At 34.1% G+C, this 19,006-nt stretch overlaps 1 protein-coding gene across 15 annotated transcripts in view; it reads right to left on the bottom strand.

Moving 5' to 3' along the window:
- Rg (rugose) overlaps positions 1–19,006 on the bottom strand; it is a 419,297-nt gene that overhangs the window by 305,036 nt on the left and 95,255 nt on the right. The window lies entirely within an intron of this gene.

Genomic DNA, 19,006 nt, shown 5'->3' with positions numbered 1-19,006 from the left:
TAAGCTTTATTTTATCCCAAAGAACAAAATAACTTACAGATATAAATAAAAACATGTACAAGTACGAGATATCTCTTCGAGATAACTTTTATACAGCGGGAATTTTTTTACGAGGACGAGGTTAACGGATGTATACCAAATCTTAATACATAAAATTACTAAAATTAAATAAAACCATGTTTGTATAAAATAGTTGTAACAAGAAAAGTAATAAAATGAAGTGTCCGTAAAGCAAGATACTTAAAGAGGTTAATAAATTGATTACGTCTTTTGTTTATTAATTTCAAAGATTCTGTATGAACAAAAGCATAAGCAGTGTTTGGGAGACAATTTTTATTTAGAAACAATAGTACGGTCACATGTACATTTAACAATTCAAGATATAGTTTATTCCATTTAAACATATTTATTTTAAATTTCTAAAAGTATTACAATATCTTATTGGTTGGTAAAATCATACTTTGAACCTTACATTTCCTGTTTTCTGAAATCCTGTTTTACAAACGTAGGTATACATTGCCCCACAAAATATTACAAACCCTGTGTGGACGGGTAACAGAAGTTACATGTTTAAGTTTACATATGTAGGTACATCACATTATCGGGTATATGTATATTAGAAAGCGACAGACAATAGTTTTATTCCTTTAAATTTAGTTCTTTATGAAACTTTAGGATCTAGATTAAGAATTGCGCGAGTAGCCCTCTTCTACAGTTGAAAATCGTATTTATATCAGCTGCATTACCCCAACAATTACATCGACTTTTTTAATGCCATAGTGACGTAACTTCGTGACCAGTGTTTCATGTTTTACTTAATCAAAATCTTTAGACAAGTTACAAATTTATCATCATGGTCATTTAACAGATAACAAATAAAAAATTAAAAAATTTAGTAATCCGTTAATTCATAATTCTATTATGTTTTGTTTTTTTTTTGTACTTATAAATTTAACAAATATGTATGTGTGTAAATAAAAGAGCAATGTCGCTTTGTTGGCGGGCGTTAAAACTGCACCACCGTTTTATACTATCGCAGTTATTATCGTCCACATCTTGTATTTGTTCAATATGAGGCTTAAATAAATAAATTATTATTATTATAAATTATCTCTAAAGCATCTCACGACTTCTGATCGGCTACTAAAGTGTAATAAGCTCAACACCAGCATCGGTGTTCGAGCTACATCTTATACCTGAGGCAATGATTTGTTATACACATCCTCCCAGACGAGATTTGGCCAAGATAGTCAAAAGTGCAATGGTTTACGGGCCGCCTACCGATGTAAACAGTCGCAAGCCCGATCCCGACCCCTTTGGCTATTGTCGTACACACTTCTTACACAAGTGATAAGCTTAAAAGGAGGGGTAAATAGGAATATTAGTAATTCCTTAATTAATTTGGGGCATTACTAGTATTCTTTAAAAAAAATATATGTAGCCATCTTGGAAACAGTCCGATGTGACAGCAACCCAATGGTTTTACGAGGCACGGATGAGTATGCGAAATTACTTCCAAAGTTCAGGCTGCATTCAGGATTTCATTTCTTGACCGAAATAGGCCAATACATTTTATTTTGAAGCAACGTATGATCAACGAGACAACCGATTTTCTTGACAACTTCCTACTGAGAATAACGAAACATAAACACAATTATAAAATGTATACAAATAAATGAGCACCGAGCAGCCTTTCGTATGTAATGCACAATTGAAACAAACTACACACATAAAACTTACCACAAGATACAGCGCGGTTTGGAGAAGGTTTAATGCATAATATTTTTATAAAAGTCGCTGCACGCCGCAGTTTCATCCGCTTTAATTAAGTCTGTATACTTTATACTATAAAGTTGACAAGTGTCGATTTCGTGGTCTTGTAGGAAACTCAAGAGCCCGTTATCAGCGTCGGCAGATAGCACTCTTATCATGAGGTAGTGGTATTTATGCAAGTTATAAAATTGAACCAATCGACCGTACAGCAGAAAATACAATACTCAAGTATATGTATATATTCAATGTTATAATAACAGCCTTTGTACAAAACACAATAACAATGATTCTATTATTTGTACAATAAATTAGGTTTAGTACATAATATATTATTTATTTTCCTGCACATTCCATAATATCCAACAATGGATATAACATATAAATATTTTTTATTACAATAGAACCTATAAAAGAGCGTACTTTTTTTATTGTCATGGTTTTTATTTTGATGTTTTATTTTAATATTATTGAAGGCGTCATTATTAAGTACCTATTCGATATTACCTTGTTATTGTTTATTGAAAATGAAAATGCACAAACACAGGTTTTCTAAGAGAGATGATATTTTTTTCCTTTCCAGAGATGCTATTTTAACAAAAAATAGAAAATTTTATCATTATATAAATACACGCTGGGGTCAAAATTTTCCTTATTCTCTTAATAATATAATTATGATAGATACCGACATAGATTTAATAGACATGTTTATGATAATATCATAACATTTATAAATTAGAACTGGGATTTCAACCCGACTTTTGATTGCCTATTCATATGAAGGCACTCCCGAACAAACGAAGCAAAACTGAAAAAATACACAAACGTCGAAACGAAACAACATTTCCAACAGCTCAATAAACCAAAAGTCAAGTGACCTAACTTCATTTTTCCGCGTAGATTTTTTTAAAACTGAAAATACATCGGTGTTCAGTGCCGAGACGGTTAACGAAGCCGGATTTTCAGTTTTCACTGGTTAGCCCTTCAGACTGAAGCAGATCTGTTAAACCAAATTCTCTACGTTACGTCACAACTCTCCGACGGGAGACTTCAATAAGAGCAAACGGCGAGTTGCGCTCAGTCTATCTAATCCCCGTCATACGACAGACTCTCGTGTTATACTCGTACACATAGATAGATCCGAAAATACTACTTTATTTCATCGTTAGATTAAGTTTATATTTAAATTTATATAAATCATTAAATATACAATATAACAATAAATTAAACAACAAAATGTACATATTATTGAACAAAGTCAATAATCTTTTAATAATTTAAAAGCAAACTCGATACAAGCTCTTATGCTACGAGCTGTTTTACATAAAACGTGGAATCCTTTTGAAGTCCGTCGTTCATAAAACCGCCTCGGATTGCGCCGGTCGCTGAGACGACAGTTTGAAAGCCGCTGGCCCACAGAGCGGACTTAATGAACTACCAACTTTACCTTTTAAAAATGTATAAAGAAAAACTAACTAATCGTCGATGTTTGGAGTAGATTATTAATTAAAAAATCAACCGAATCGCTAGTCACTTTGCTGTTTGAAGTCGACTTGGAGAGAAAATTAATTCTATACTATTACTAAACCGACTACCGACCAACTTCTGTTATAAAAATAATACTTGCAATGCAGGCCGACAAGATTATTTCTACGTTACAGTAAATTTGTAGAGAGCCATTTAAATGTTTATTTGTATATGCAGTTTTATATCTACATCTTTTTTCCTGTTATCCTAGTAATATCTTATAAAAGACAGGGGCTAATAGAACGTAATCGACGGCTTAAGACTCGATCAGTAATCCCTCCTGCGCTAAAGAGATTACCGATAATGGTGAGGAAACAGCGCGCAACGGAAAATATTATTAGCCTTCTTTATGAACGGAGTTAGCGTTCAATATTTATGCTTCCTTTGTTTAATTTGAATATTCATATAAAAATACTAATTCTCTTAACATAATATGATTTAAACTTTAGGTACCGGCCAGTTGTTCGCGTTCAAAACATCCTAAAATCTAAACTATGTTTTGCATAAATAAGAAATTAATACAAATCAAAACATTATTAAGTCAGGTAGGCTCATATAAGCACTTCTGAATCTTCATGATACAGAGTAGATTTAAATGTAAAGCTACCTGTTCGGAGAGCAGGTAGTTTCTACCGAGAAGAACGGACAAGAAACTCGGTAGTTACTCTTTTCCAAAATTTAAATTACGGAGTATAAATAAATATAAAAAAAATAGACATTAATTCGACATATATCATATCTGACAGATATATACAGACGATCATATCATATCATCGTCTGCTCTCGGGGGTGTCTGATGATCATCAATGGTAAAACATCCATAAACTATATACATGTATGTATGTCACAATTCGTCGCCTGTCCTTATCCCTTTTATTTAGAGTATTAAATATTCATTACATACATCACATTAGCAGCCTGTAAATTTCCCACTGCTGGGCTAAGTCCTCCTCTCCCTTTGAGAAGAAGTTTTGCAGCATATTCCACCACGTTGCTTCGATGTGGGTTGGTGGAATACACATGTGGCAGAATTTCGTTGAAATTAGACACATGCGGGTTTCCTCACGATGTTTTCCTTCACCGCCGAGCACGAGATGAATTATAAACACAAATTAAGCACATGATTATTCAGTGGTGCCTGCCTGGACTTGAACCCGAAATCATCGGTTAAGATGCACGCGTTCTAACCACTGAGCCATCTCGGCTCATTAATTCAATTCAGTATTCATAAGTACTTAAATCGGTATGGGTGGAATCGAAGAGATTCGTATGCAAGCTATATTGAATTAATTATAAATCAACATGCGATGATTATTGCAGGTGGAATATAAAAGATCGAAAGTACAACGTTTCATTCCGCTCGACAAGTTTTCTATGAATATTTAAATTCCTTTGATCTTATTCTTTTATACGGATTAAGTAAACAGAGCGTACGATTGCTTCAATTCAAAGTGAATGCTTTAAGCGGTAACTAAGATAATAAACTTTGACTTGAGAACATTTAACGTTAGTGGAATAAGGCGAATACATCTGAATTAAACGCTTTTTTAGAAAAAAATCTTATCGACATCGATAGTTGCTATTTAAAAATATAAACCAAATAAAAACGAAAAAAATATTTAAGCGCGAGCCAGTAGACCGCGTATGTGTTAGAACTGTAAAGTACGCTTATTATATACGTTTTTAATAACTAAATTTTACTTTATTGTAATCGGTTCAGACCTATCATGTAAATCAGGATCTCGGCTCTAAGATCATAAATTATTATTGATAACTAACTGTGGGTTAGTCGAGCCAACTTGAATATAGTGATATAACAGTATATTAATCGTATCCGTAAATACGTAGATTGTCAAGATACATTATAGGAATAATATAAGTGGGCAAAGATAGCGTAATAAATATATCCATTCAAAATATATGCCAGGATTATATTTGGTTCATTTCTCCCAGCTCACTCTCACTAATCGGTCCGAAATTTCAGCAAAACAATGCCCAAATTATGTTGCGGGATTCCTGAAAGCCACCAAACAATAATATTAATGTCGACTGAGGCTTTGATTTACACGAGACGCTGACCGCACTAATGAAGGACATTTGTCTTGACCGGAAAATAACTATGTTTTCAGATTCTTGCAATATGAACCATTAAGGTTAAATGGCCGACGATAAATACCCGATTGTCTTCTAAATTGTGATCGTGAACTATTTATCACTTAAATTTATCGCTCGAAAGTTTAACAATACCAAATTTAACGGGTACACTCTTGACTGGACTGCCTCCTTGGTTTAGTGGCTGTCTGACAAAGCCGCAGATCCTGTAGTCCTAGATTCAAGCTCCAGATTGAGCAAATCGAAAGGTATTGCATTTTCTATGAAAAAGTTTTCAGTAGCAACTCGAAGTTTGGAAGTTGACAGTGTAACACTCCCATGCCCCTGAACCCTCCGGTCGTGGCTGATCGAAAACAGGCAATATATATTGTACTTATGTTAGCGCACACACTGCGTTACACTCTTGAGAATGGCTTCGTGACCTGAATCGCTCAGGTCAGGTCAGGCATCGTGGTCATCATTAATTTATTTATGACATTATTAGATAGAAACTTATAACCTTTATGAACTACGAAGGAACTTTTTAAAACGAGTAATAATTACAAGTTGATATGTGCCCTGTTCATAACATTTTCTATATTTTCAATACTGAGTTTCACGTCTAACTTTATTATGTTGAAAGTTTTCCTATGAAATACGAATATCGCAAAGCTTTATTTATGTCTTATACTTTACGTTCACTTGTTCTTGTTTGATCTCTGTTATAAAAAGATGTAAACTGAAGTCCTCTATTCAACCAGTGTTTAGCTTTAGAAAATAATATGACACGAATTCATTTCAAAGTCTTCGTTTGTATTTTGCTAAATAGGAGATTACATTTAATTCGATGTCATTTGTGATGCTGTACGATGGAAAGTATACATTCGAAACACGGAAACTTTAGAGACGTGGTAAAGTTTCCCCCGGACTCGCATGAACCGACTGTACTTTCGCATAATTTAAGCAAAACAATATTAATTTTCACCGAGACGGCAACCGACAAACAAAACAAATGTGACGTTAGAACCCTTCCTTTTCTGTATATCTACAAATATATATGTAACTGTCGTGTTAAATAGATTTTGTGGTCTTGGTATTAAATCCTGAGTCAGGGTTATTATAATTAGTTCTTGTATTGTATAAGTCGTATCGGATTGTCACCCGATCGGACTCTGAAATACAACTGTGTTTGAGGCACTCGTCTACATAATATAACTCATACGCTGTTGGCCACTTCGGTGCAAAGCGTCAATAGGATAATACCACGTATCGAGTATTTTATCCGCATGTTATAAATTTTATACATACTCAATAAACAGACATGAGCGTCCTTTTCAAATATATTTTATAGCCTTAGAATATTAAAACAATGATGTTAAATGAAACCCGCGATATCACAGCTACTGGTAAGCTTTGTAGCCTTTTCCATTAAAACGGCTCCAGTGAAACGAGAGAATATAATCCCGGTGAAAGGAGATCTGATACATCTTACTTACTTAAATACGTTACCAGAAATCTGCCATTTTCAATGTACACAAATCGATAATTCAATCTAAAGTATTGGAAAAAAGTACGATACGATATAACATGCAGAGTATATGAAGGGAATTACCTAATGAGAAAAATCCAGTATTGAAGAGTGTCGATACTCATACGTACGGCACCTAGCAGATTATACGGAGAAGTGTCTTTAGATTACGGTCACTCCACTTCCCGTAAACGGCGACTCACAAAAAACTTGTGGAATAGAGAGAATTTTCACGGAATATTTTTCTTAGCATTCAACCTATTCCATGGAACGGAAATGTCGCAGTCTTTCGCATTGTAATGAGACAAAAGCTAACGACGTTGAATGACTTAAAAAAGAAATAGATAAAAATATGAAAAAATAAAAAAGGATATCCACTACTCCTCATAGTGCCTGCTCAATAGACTAAGCTGGAAGTTGTTCATTCAACCGTTACTAATAAATAAAAGGGAAAAATAACTAAAAGACAGTCATCCAGATGTTTCTATTCATTAGAAATATGTTGTCATTCATAAGTGAAATAAATAAAAAGCTTTCGAAAATTATGAGTTATGTCATTTACAAAATAACAATAAATATAAATTAAAAATATACGGTACATTCAACCGTTCATTTTCATATAAGGCATATAAACTTAACTGTATATGCTTTATAGACTTAATGTGATTAAAGAAAAAGTAGGTGCTGAGTTTCTTTCGTTCGTTAATAAATAATTATAAACAATTATAATTGTATCGTGTACAATTACGATTCGAAGAAGCTTGTAAACCTGAAGCTTGTAAACCTCGAATAAAGAATATTTTTGTTTATGGTTTTGTAAAAAAAAATACTTCATGTACTAGAACCCGAAAATTTATAATTAAATTAAATTGTATATCTTTATATTTTGATTATTACTGCCCTTGCATACACTTGCATAATATATTATTTTATTTTTATATCGAAGACAATATAAGGATGTTATTTACTTTTGATTACTAAAAATTAATTAATGGTAAATGCCAATTTTTTTGTACAACTGTATCCCAAATTATAGTAAACCTTGCAATTATTTTAACCATGCACAATAAACGCACGCAACGTTTAACGAGACTCTAAGAAAACTACTAACTGACCGTATTTTCTAACTTATGGATGTCGTTTACAAATTCTGCTTATACATAGCGAGTTCGGACCATTTTCATTCGGTTAGCATAACCTTTTTGACCATAAAAAGTTGCGTCTACTTGTATAGAATTACGAATAATACCTCAAATGTGACATTATCATATTTTTAATGAAATGTTACGATAGGCTAAACGACAGCCGAATTTCACCGTGTAAATATATTTACTCGTTCTCAAGTTACTATAAAAAATATATTCTACATTTTCTATTAATAATAATTAAATAATATTAATTCAAAATTAAAATACGAACAAAATATGCAAAGGCTTTTGTTCGTATTAGTTTAATTAGCAAAATAATGAGTACGAACTGAAGTAGCTCCCTTCGCGAGTATAAGCGGATAAACACAGATCCGCTTATACCCATCTCCACAAAACAAGGGCTTCTCGAGGTGCCTTTTAAAATACAATAAACAAAGAAAATGTCTTATATAGCAGTATTATGTTTTAGTTACCCATATTTATGTCGTTTACGAATATCACTATTCTGTTACACTGTGTATTTTATTTAGTCGAAGCCGCGTAGCCGGTTAAGCCTCGTGTCTCAGACTGTAATTGGCCCAATTACCCTAAAAACCCCACCACAATATTAATTATTATTATTGTTTGGCGGTAGCATATGTGACCAGCGGATGCTATCTGTCGAAAAAAAGTACCACCGAGTCGATCGTATCAAAACAAAATAAAACAAATTACATTTAGGTATCCCTTTTAAAAATATATTAATGATGATTTCATTTGGTTCAAGTAAGTTCAGTTCGTTCTATCAAGTTCAGAATATCTTGGTGATGGGACGTTTTGCAAGCCCGTGCGGTAGCTTCATTTACCGCCCACTAAACATCATGTATCATATCCCCAAATAGCAATACTTAGTGTTGTTGTATTGCGGTTTTAAGAGTAAGCGAGCCAGTGTCTGCGGGCACAAGGGGCATAACATGTCAGTTCCCAGGGTTGGTGGCGCATTGGTTATGTAAGAAATTATTAAAATATCATACGTCGCCAACTAGTAGACAAGTGTCCCATCTGCCAGTCCGCCTACCGATGCCATAAAGAAAAGTTTTCGAATTACCGCTGAAATGTCCGAGAAAAAAAGTGTTCCTAAACATATTGACTTAGGATACAAGATACATAAAAAATCTTATACATTAGTAAATATATTATATTGTCTATATCAATTGAAGGGGTTTAAAAGCAAACATAGTTTCTACCCAAATATTACATATAGTTTCCCTATAGCTTTTCTCTATTATAAGCTCAAACGATTATTCTTGAGAAGGTAATATCTTGACTCATCCGTCACCTTTAATTTGAAAAAAACAAAATTCCACCATGATCTGGACCTGGATGGATATTAGTAAAATACATTATTAATTTATGAATTATTTATATAATTTATTAATCAAAAAATCAATTCTGTGCATTTGCAAATAAAATAAAATTTTGAATGGACGGTCGTCGCGTCGTGTTTAATATATTAAATAAAATACCAAATTTAACAATAAATGAATTTATGACGAAGCCCAGTAAATTAACGGCATCAAAATCTTATTTGTAATAGAATGTGTATGAAAGCGTCGTCATATTTAATCCGTCATCAGTACTTTTTCTTAAGAGTTCTTTTAATACTCCTCATATATCTGATATAAATTACGAGTATCACTATATCTAAAATTGAGAGACATGTTATATTACAGGTTCGTTCCACGTAGTAATAAATAGCAATAACTGGACCATAACGTTTGGTACGTTATACAATGGAGACACAAAACCAGAGTCTTCAATTATAAGTGAAGCTAGGTTCGCTGAAGTGTCTACGTAATGTGCGATCCCGTGCAAGCGTCTATAATTGGTCTTTCCAGTCCCTTGAGCAGTTTGAAGCTGTTGACCAAACAGCTCCTCGATGTAAAGCATTGTCTGTCATATGTTACCTTCAAACTCGGGTTCAGTTTCAGTCGACTGTTGTGTAATGTTCAACCACACTTAGTTAATTATTAATATTATATTTATTCAATACTAATAACAGGGTTCCCTACGAGGTTTAATGGTATTCTTCAAGAAACACATACAAGAGTAATGTATTATCGTTTTTTCTTTTCATAAAATGATATACCTCTAATATCTTTATTAGGACCTTAAATTAACTTCGATTTCCAATTAAAATAAACATTCTTGTCTCAGAAATGTGCATGAAGTGAATGTACATCGCTCGCCTCGAGTTCTTCTTAATCACGGTCTGCATGAACCAGTGCACAGGCGTACAAAAGCAAGAACTGTCGGACATGCGATTTGCTGCGGGGGAGGACGCGAGTAACACAAGGCTCAGTCGAACCTGCGATCTTTACATAGCTGAACTGCAAGTAAACCATTGCACCATCGTCACTTAATAATGTATATTACTATTTGTCTAAGACGCTGTTTTAACAACGCCTATATTATGATTTTGCAATCCTTTCCGTTTAATGTTCTTGGGTCTATATATAAAAAGAAAAGTCAATTATAAATCGCATAAAGACTTTTTTCCAAATATTGGTAATTAAAGAGGCATTAACAGCGACAGAAGGGAAAACCAGAGCCGCAGTAGAAGTGAATTAATTGCACGTCGCGCCGTCGAGACGACGTGGGACGTCAGAGTCGCAGCTGCATTCAGTAATGATGGACAGAACACGGACATTGTAATTAATATTATTATGTTGCGGTAAAAGAACTGAAAATTAATTTAGTCTTCTAACCGAATAATGATACAATAACTCGAAACTAGTTCAACCAAATCCTATTATTTCCTAGGTTTTCCAACTTAAATCAAATATTTATGGCAATTTGTATGTTGACAAGTTGGGTAAAACTAAAAGTGGTAAACATTAACCTAGTCGGCTTATAATTCGATCAAGTACTACTTAATTATTCAACCGCTTTTGTGTTTACAAATCGTTTCGAGTTCGATGCTGAGGGAAAACATTTGGTATATACAATCGTACGATACAGCGGACCGGGGGTCGAAGCAGGAAACTTTAACAGGAAGAGTTTATGTTTACGGTAAATAATAAATACATATGTATGTACATAGCTATTACGAGATATCTTGTAAGCTGTAAACTTTAGTCCGAACGGAAACTTTGATATAGGAGTCTTTTATATTTGACTCAGATGACTGTAATATCTGAAATGATACGTCATTGACATTAGCTTTACGTTTTAAGATTTACTATAAATGAACATAACACGTAGTCTGTGTATATTCCCATGCCGATCGCATTTGTATGTTTACACTAATGCGGCATAAAGTAAAGCTTTAGTTATAGATGATTTATATAAATATTTCATCGAAGGATGACACACAATAATGCGATAACATTCTAAGCAGGCGTCTCATATCATAAATACGAGGAGAAATATCTGCAACATCGAAGCAAAAAGCTTTCATTTGTTCATAAATAACGTGCGTCGACAAGCTGACATGAATATGGGCGGGTACACTATGAATACTTCAGTATCCAAAAATATCGATACTGTGAATGTATTTTGTCCACCAATGCGAGTAATAAATTCTAGCTAAATATATTCGACCCGACTTCATTTCGTTCATCACACTCCTGCTAATAGTTCGTGTAGTAACGATACGACAGTTTGATTCACTAATATTCTAAGATGGTTTATAATATCACTCAAGAGTCGATTCCATATCTTCGAGCTACATGATTAGAGTCGTTACTTTGATCAGTGAGTTGTATGATGGAGATTATTATTGTATACACCGAGAAATTTCAGCTATAGTGTAACAATATACGTTTAAATCACATTGCTCACTAGCTGAGACTAAGTTCAAACTACATAGTCTCAATTGCTTTCCAATTCCACAATTATACTCCGTTTAACGTTAAAATCGGTTTCACAACTTTATAAGTCTTAATAGCCAATTAGACTTTGTAAAATAAAAAACGATAACAAAGTACAAACGGCTCCTCAAATTTACTTTTGACTACAATAAATCTTACTTAAACTCGAAATCAGAAGTTTCAGTGGACTCAATTGAATCAAGACCTAGGCTTTTCGAAGTCAAAGTGAAAACGCCCTTAAGGCTAATTCCAACGTTTCATAATTTCGAATATTTGCTTAAAACATTTCATGACTGGCGTAATGAGATTATAAATGTCCCGCTCGGTTGCCAGCCAATAATAACTTGGTGTTTAGCTGACACAGCCAATATTATGCTTCAATAAGTAAATCCCCGTTTAAAACTATATAATGACGACCATAAGCGAATAGACCAATATATGTTCTCGGCTAAAACGTACGATACATACAGACTATTATTGCGAGTCTCATGTATTTTTATGACTCTTTATAATTTTGTCTTCACCGAATAAACCCCTCCGCCTGCGACCAAAGCACAAGAAGCTTATAGGATATTTGAGCCGTAATTTACTTAAAACATTATCATCCCACATATGTACCCTCATCATGTCATAAAGGGATCTAAGTAGGATTTTCATGAGTACAAATATAACATACACTACCTTTATGTTTACCTGGTAACTTGACTTGAAGATAATTTGCACAATGACTTTCGGAGGATCAAAGGAATCTGAAACCAGCTTTGCGTTATGGAATATTAAGCTGTATGCTTTTTTAATCACTTTTCTTTTCAGTTAGTTGTAGTCATTACATTTGTAATACTAGATATTATCATTAGTATACGTTAACGGAATCTTGTTTATGGATAAGCTCATACATTAATTAAGGTGTCTCGGGTTTATAAATTATATGACAAAATAATCAGCTGGGACAACATAATGAACATAACAATAAATTTATAAAACGTTTTCTAAAATCTTCTTTGATGTAATAAAGAATTCAATAGTGGAAAAGATCGGAATCATCTGACGACAAAAGATTAAAACAAAACGATACAGCTATCATGCAAAATATCTCTTAAGGTTTAAAAACTCGTCAAGTTCGTTGAATTTATAGTAAGGAAGCTTTTTATAGTCGAGTGCTTTTAAATATACATGAGAACTGGAGAAGGGCGCGAGTCGCAAAGATGTTCGCAGTGTCGAACCGACGGGGGGCGTTTAAAAATGCTGTCTGAAGTGTCCATTACAAACGTGTACACATTTGGATAGACGAGCTGTCGATAGTATCGATCTATGATATATCCATCGATATACATTTTTGAGAAAAAAAAATATCAAAATAAGATCCTACTTATTTAATAATTGTCGGTCAGACGTACAAATATTATATTTCGAAAGTAATGATTTGTTTTTGCCCTTAACATGTTACGATTATTTAAAAAAATATATATTGTGTATTCAACGCTCAGTTAATAAGTTAGCAGAGTTGCTTAACTCGTTCGCCAATGAGTACCAGGGCATCATAAGACGCGAGGGGCGTCGCTACAAGTTGTGACGTGTGATTGATGTGGTGCTAATGCACGGAGCGGCCGCTTGCCAAACATCTGACATCTGAGCTCTCGGGAATAAGTGCCGTTTCCTATTTATTATTTAGATGAGCACATCCCTTGTATTTGTACATTGATCTACCTCATATATCCATACGCATCCATAAGCTATGTTCGTAAGCAGTAAAAGTATATTCTTACCATATTTCGGGTAACTTATCTATAAATAGCATAAAATAAATTATTTTTAGCCAACTGCCCGTTTGTACTCTAATTTTTAATTCAACGATAGTATTTTTTTCCAGTATTCGTTGTAGTTTAGGGATTTTTTCCATGGAGATGTTAACAAAACATCAACGTTTAATACACACTGTTAAATGTTGATGTTTTTATCAAGTCGTGCTAAAAGTGCATTCGATTGTATAATCAAGTTAGCTTGATCTTTTTGACAGACGGGCTAGTGATGGGAAACAGAAAATATAACATATATAACTGTTGATGGAACGATGGAATGCATAATTCAAATTTGAATTTTAAAAAAAATAACTAATTTTTCTAAAAAGAGTTATACCAGCTAAAGGGACCCCAACCACTAGCCAAAGTGACCCCAACCAAAAGGAGGGTCCTTTTGGTTGGGGTCACTTTGGCACGTTCGTAACAATAACTTAACAATGATCTTTAATAAGGGTTTTTGTACTCGATATTTGTAGCAGTTACTACCTGTTATTCGCGTCTCTACCGTCCGACCGATGTAACATTGTACAAGCGTCTATTATTTTCAGTGTTTTTATTTAAATTTTACTTTGAAACAAAAATATATAATAGAAAAAGTCTTAAAATTTTCGAATAACGCTTGAATCTTTAGGGTCTTTTGTATTAAAATCTTTAAATTAAGAAAATAATATGTTCATCATTGCAAAGTTATGTCGATCAGAAAAATTTTCATCTGTCAAAAAGATCAAGCTATCTTGTACGTGTGTCTACGGAATATAACGATCTATTTTAAGATAGATAACTGTTGCCAGTTAATTTAATGTTTGGAAATGACTCTGAGCAGCAGTTTTTGAACAACCCAAGATATTTAACGCATATATTAGCTCAGTACAAGCAGATAGATCGCTTGTCTCGATCGACGAAGTAGAAATTAAAATATATAACAAAAATAAAAACCTCACGATACTGTAAGTCTTGTTCCACAAAATTAATGGGTACTTGTGTGAAAAAATAAAATGAAGACAAAGTGCGTAAAAGACGCGTCGTCAATCACCCGTCGACGACGATCTCCAAGAAGAATTTGCAACTTTAGCGATTCCAACTCCCTCCAGCTGTCTTCACACGTTTAACGCAAATGAGTTCGAGATACGTTAAAAAGTTTTTTTTATTAGAAATGTGTTAACTCATCGTCGCCACACCACTTTCACACATTCAAAGGTTTATATTTATATAAATAATGGCAAATAAAAACTGACTTTAAAGTTAAATGCACAATTTTATAAAAAAAGCGTTTTCTGAATATAATTCGCCTGAACATCCTATCCAGTACAAAATAAGTTGAAGTGAAACAGTAGTAAGACACCATTTAAATCAGTATTCCCACAAGATCCAATTATCACAGTTTACACGAGGAAATTCTATGACACTCCATGAAGTACCGCAAACTTATCGTTGAGACAAAGCTATGCCGCTCCTGTCGAGAGCATGGGGTAATTAAAATGTGATAACAAGCACCCTGGGGATAACGTCAGCTCTTCAAGCTGCGCATCCGGTCGAGTAACCTGGATCTTCAGGTTATGTTGCCCTAATGATATCATGTCGACCTAGAGAGTACTTCAAACGTACAAACATACATAAGTACTTTCTTGAGGCAATTTCTTAATTACATATAAAGTAAACATAAAAAAATACAATTGCAAATAAGCTATTATATTATTGGAATATTTCAACATTTTGTACACTCTACAAATATTCGCAGATATATTGGTTATAATAGAGATTAATATAAAGATATAGTTGTAAACTTCAAAGAAATACTGCGATATGCATTCTATAAATTGACACCACAGGCAGCCAAACGACTCGACAGAGGAACCTCAATCGGTGAGACGGTCACTCAAAGAAATACTAAACTAATGGTGGCTTTATAATCGACCTATTTATATTACTCATATATCGTAAATATCATCGCTCGAAATTTCTTGTTTAATAATAAGTAATAAAAACAAGGTTTATTTTGTTCGAGTTACCGAACACGAACAAAAGAACATAAGTACAGTTTAGGTCCCACATTGTAACACTCCGCGCGTTCGGCACTTGTGTTAAATCGACATCGGTGCTAATATATATCTCATCGGTGGAGAGCGATGGCTGCCATCCGTCTCTGACGGCAGTGGTCAATTACGCAGGCGGGTGACGGATCGGCCCCCGGGAGGTCCTCGCGACCCAACGGTCTGATATCAATTGGTGTCAGAAAGTAATGTGCAGATTCAATATAACGTATCGAGTCAAAATACATTTATATCGAGATAGATTCAAAGTTTGCAGATACGATGCGAATGTACGAGAAATATTTTCTCAAGGGGCCACAAAATCCCCGCCGGACAGACGTTATGCCGGCGCCGGCAGACCGCCAAAATAACGAATAGCCATCGCCAAGATTCAATTTGCAATGCATTCACAAATCCACTGCGCCGTTACTGTGCAGTATAAACGTCAACGGGACTAAGCTGAAGCTTTGATGCGCCATATACGTAAGAAATTCTTTAAACAATGGATTCCGATAAGACAATTGTTCTACCAGCACTTCTCTTTAAATTTAGCTCTAAAAATTAAGACTACAATTAGAGACGATATTCTTCCAGACCTTTATTAAGTAAAGCTGGAGAGTTTATAAGTCCCAGTTCAATGTCAATAATTATTTTTGCATTAATTGCTCTGTTTATTGATGAAGATTATTGATTATATTACATCATGCTACGACCCTGAGTAGCAGTAAGTAGTAGCAGTTTCTGTGCTACTACTTACAGCATGTAATTTTCCCACAGGTGGGCTAAGGTCTTATTTCCATTTAAGGTTGAGGTTTAGAGCTTATTCCACCAAGGTGCTCCAATGGGGATTGGCGGATATACATGTGGTATGTGTGGAATTTCGATTTTTATTTAAATTAGACACATGCAGGTCTCCTCCACGCCTTTCCGACTTTTTTTTTTTAAATATATATTTGTTTGAACTTCTTGAAATTGAACTGCTTCGTGAACTACAATTATAACTACAATTTTACTGAAATGCAGCTATTTTAAGCAAATTAAAGTGTTTACGATGCTGTTCAATTTTTATTCGGGTTGCTATCTGACCTCGGCAAACTTTGAGAACGAATAGTGATATAGTTATTGTTACTGTTATGATTTTACACAAAAAATTAAAGATTATTGTCTGACGTTGTGAATCGGAATCACCTAAATGTGCTCTTCCAAAACAATATCAGGAAAGCCACATTCCCGTAGAACGACAAGACTTAAGTAGTATATATCTTTGTCAAAGTGCCAATAGGTCGACGCTTGAGGGACATACACATATGTGAGTATAGCTTTACCAAATACAGGCTACATAAATGCTTCTGCTTTGCTCTTTCATTCATAAGTCTGCAGTATTCAGACGTTTTGTCCATTCATCAAATCTTCTCCGATGTAGACACTATTGTAATTAAAATTTTAGACGTCTTATCAAAATCGACGTCGGTAGCTTCACATAAACGAGTACAAGTAATATCCTATTAGTTATTAAATATTTTTTCTCTTTAGTAACAATTAATGATGGCTACAAAACATTTCATGTTAAACCCAATCAACCAAATCCGTCGAACATAAAACGTTACACGATGTCATTAATACGAATAAATATTTAATTAAATGTACGAGCATATGACATAATATATTCATTACAAGTATATAATGTAGACACATTATATACGCATGAAACATCGCGTTGAGCTTCATTTTTAATAATGAATTCGAGTTGAACTTTGACATAATCAGTTTTTACATAAAGTATTTTCACTCTACATCGCTGTAGGCGGATAATGTAAAGGTCATATGAGTACCACAAAACGTATGTATATATATATAAGTAAATGTTTATCAATTCTCATGACTAAATGAACAACAGCAGACGTTTGAGAACAAAACAGTCAACAAATGAAAACCAACTACGGAAACTTTAATAAAGAAACTGCATCATTTCTAATTAGTGATACTAAACCATTCTAAAGCCTTCGTTTAATTAAAAACTTTCCTGATATTAAGACACTCGGGTTTTATATAAATTTAATCATAATGTCGAACGTACATCACCGGAGTGACTTTATTACAATTTCAAAGATCAAAGATTGAACAAAAAATTACAAGCAAATCTTGCTCAGGTGTCTTTACGAGTGTGATATAAATTTGTATATATTTTTATAATTGATTGTGACAACAATCACAATATTTAAACAAAATTATAATTATACAAACATCCACCTCACCGAAAGTACCGCAATTTCTATGCAAATACCTAAACAAGGTGTAAATTCATTTTCATCGCAAAAGCCATTTGTCGTCCTTGGCGTCTTCAATAACATGCGTGAGGGAACTCGGAGCCAGGAATCGAATTAGGATAGTAATGAGGCCGATACGTGTAATAACTCCAAAATATGCGTAACGAGATTCATTCCGACTCGAGTGCTCCATTAGATTATAACTACATTTAAATATTCTTTAAAAGTATGTAGTTTCGTGACTCACGAACCTCATAAAAATATTTTAATATTTATTAAATATACTTACTATGATCTATCATACCGGAAGTAATTGTGCATCCAATTTAAAAAAAGAATTACTTTTGAACGACTTACAGGAATAATATATAATTACAGAACAACGAACCCTCGTAATTGTTACAAGGAATATCGTATTCATGAATCCTTCCCGTATTAGCGAGGGCGCGGCGCGCGGCGCTCGGGTCGGTTAATAAACACTCGTCGAGCAGGACGCGACCCGGCTTTTCAATTCCGACCGCAAATAATGCTGCGTATAATACGAACCCGACTGGCGACTACTCGTGCAGCATGCTCGTGTGTACATACTTTTTTATTTAAACTTAACTTGTTTCCAGCGCGGTTGTTTTGAATTAACTATTTAAACAAGTACAGTATGCGAAAAGCTTGAGCAAGTTAAAAGCGAATGACTTTTAATGATAAACTGACTACTTTGGTTCAGAATAAATTACGACTAAATGAAATCCTTTCGACCCAAAAGCAGACTGCACCAACATCGGTGTATTCTATTACCTCCTCACACCTCACACACACACCATTAGGAAAGCAATTCCACGTCACTGAAGTAGTCAAGTGCAAGCCCAACACCTTTACGTGCATTCGGCACGGGGGTGTAATACTGCAAATTTTTGAATTGCTAGTGCTAATGGACTTTTCTCGATAGAAACAAGATCCTCGCACAATCGTAAAATCCTTTTCTTCATGCCAATCAGGAC

Source organism: Vanessa tameamea, chromosome 22 (genome assembly GCF_037043105.1).
Source record: "Vanessa tameamea isolate UH-Manoa-2023 chromosome 22, ilVanTame1 primary haplotype, whole genome shotgun sequence".
In the NCBI taxonomy this organism is placed as follows: Eukaryota; Metazoa; Arthropoda; class Insecta; order Lepidoptera; family Nymphalidae; genus Vanessa; species Vanessa tameamea.
The sequence above is the reverse complement of the archived record's forward strand: the minus strand, read 5'-3'. Positions and strand labels throughout refer to the sequence as shown.